The 2,075-nt window shown below is 43.5% G+C and overlaps 1 pseudogene; it reads right to left on the bottom strand.

Annotated features, from left to right (window-relative positions):
• Window positions 1-975: 975 nt before the first annotated feature.
• LOC116637586 lies at window positions 976-1,501 on the bottom strand (annotated as a pseudogene).
• Window positions 1,502-2,075: the final 574 nt, after the last annotated feature.

Genomic DNA, 2,075 nt, shown 5'->3' on the forward strand with positions numbered 1-2,075 from the left:
GGACAAATACTTATAATGTATTTAGAACAGTGCTTGACATATAAAATGTATGCCACTAAATATGAGATTTATGGCTTTGTGGCTTTACTTCATTGGGAACAGTACAGCATTTCTCTTTGGTCTATTAACATCACTTTCCTGGAGGGGCGCCTGGGTGGATCAGTTGGTTAAGCATCCAACTCTTGATTTTGGCTCAAGTTATGATGTCAGGGTCGTGAGATCATGGTTGGGCTATGTGCTGGGGCATGGAGCCTGCTTGGGATTCTCTCTCCCTCTCCCTCTGCCTCTCCCCCCCCACACTCTCACGCTCTCTCTCTCTTTCTAAAAAACAAAACAAAACAAAAACAAAAACACAGCACTTTCCTGTAATTAATCAACATAATAAATACGAAATTTGACTGTGACTGAATTCTGCTCATGTTACCGACTCTGCCAGCAACACTCTCCTCCACCCTCAGTCCTCCCCTGTCAGCCTCCATTTCCATATGAATATTACATAATATTACATTACTCTTTAAATGTGTCTCTCCTGTGCGATTTTCATTATCGCTTATTTAAAAGCTGGATTAGTTTCCTGTGGCTGCTTTGACAAGTTGCTACAAACTTGGTGACTTAAAACAACAGAAATATTATCTTCTCACAGTTCTGGTCAGAAGGGTGAAATCAGTGTCAGCAGGGTCACGCTCCTTCCAGAGGCCGAGGGTAGAACCTGTCCCATTACTTCTTCCAGCTTCTGGTGGCCCCTGGCATTGTTTGGCTTGTGGCAGCATCACCTCAATCTTCAAGGCTGCCATCTTTATTTTGTTTTATTTGCTGCAGAAAGCTTTATTGCTTCCATTTGGTCCACTGCTTGGGAGAGGACTCCAGGGTGGTTAAAAAGCTGCCCAGGAGCTGCAGGGAAAGGCTCACACACAAGCCCTGGCACCAGAGGGATGCCAGAAGGGCCCCTCCAAGGCTGCTGGGCTTCAGAAACTCCTAGTCATGATTGAGGATGAGCCTTTTGAAGAGATACCCATACCAGCCTGGGGGCCAGCCAGCCTGCAGAAGTTAGTCAGGTGGTGGCCCATCTTCTTGATGAGTTTCACCTCCTCGTCTAGGAAGTGGCTCTCCAGGAAGGCACAGAAATAAGAGTCTTCCCCAGGGTGGGGGGAACCCAGGGCTTGCAGATCCAAAAGGGCCTGGTTCAGGTTCTTCTCCAGAACCAGGGCAGCTTTCATAATGTTCAAGGTTTTACCCCACTCATTTTGGGAAGTCTTCTGCAGGTCCCTGAAGAGGACGGAACCTTTGTGCTGGTTTTGCATCTTCCTGGAACTCTCAGCACCCTTGTGCTTCTCCTTAGCCAACTCATGGAAGAAATGGCGCAGCTCTCCAGAGCCACCTCATCAAGGTTGAGGTAGAAGCCTAGAGACATGGGTGTAGAAGTCCACAGGTGCATGTTGACCAGGCAGTTGATAGCAGCCTCCACCTTGGTGGAATAATTGTGAGGAATCTGAGAGCTCATGGTTGATCTATCATAAGGAACTAGGCTCAAATAAGGTATTGGCTGGTCCTGGAAGGCTGCCATCTTTAAATCTCTCTCTGTTGATCTTCATATCACCTTCTCTTCTGTCTGTGTAACCTCCCTCTGCTTTTTTCTGGTAACACTGTGATTAGATTGAGAGCCTATTTACTCAATCCAGGATAATCTTCTCAAATCAAGATCATGAATCACATCTGCAAAGGCCCTTTCTCCTCATAAGGCAAGATTTACATATTCCAGGGATTAGTATTTGACCTTTTTGGGTGGCCATTATTCAGACTACTTACATAAGTCATCTGTCCTTTGAATCTACAAATTTGTTGATAATAGCACTAGTCTCATTTTTTTTAATAATTCGTCTCACACATGTCATCACCTATTACACTGTAGATTAACTGAAAATAAAAAGATACGGGGTTTTTTGTATCTTTTTTTAATCCTCTGTAGTAACAAGTTCATAAACTTGTACATTATTATCAACTTCTGTTAAATTTAATAAGTTTTTACAATTATAAATATTACTTATGGTGACTGCTATTATTGAAAATATTAAGTT

The sequence above is a fragment of the Phoca vitulina genome, unplaced genomic scaffold (assembly GCF_004348235.1).
Source record: "Phoca vitulina isolate PV1807 unplaced genomic scaffold, GSC_HSeal_1.0 scaffold14, whole genome shotgun sequence".
Taxonomy (NCBI): domain Eukaryota; kingdom Metazoa; phylum Chordata; class Mammalia; order Carnivora; family Phocidae; genus Phoca; species Phoca vitulina.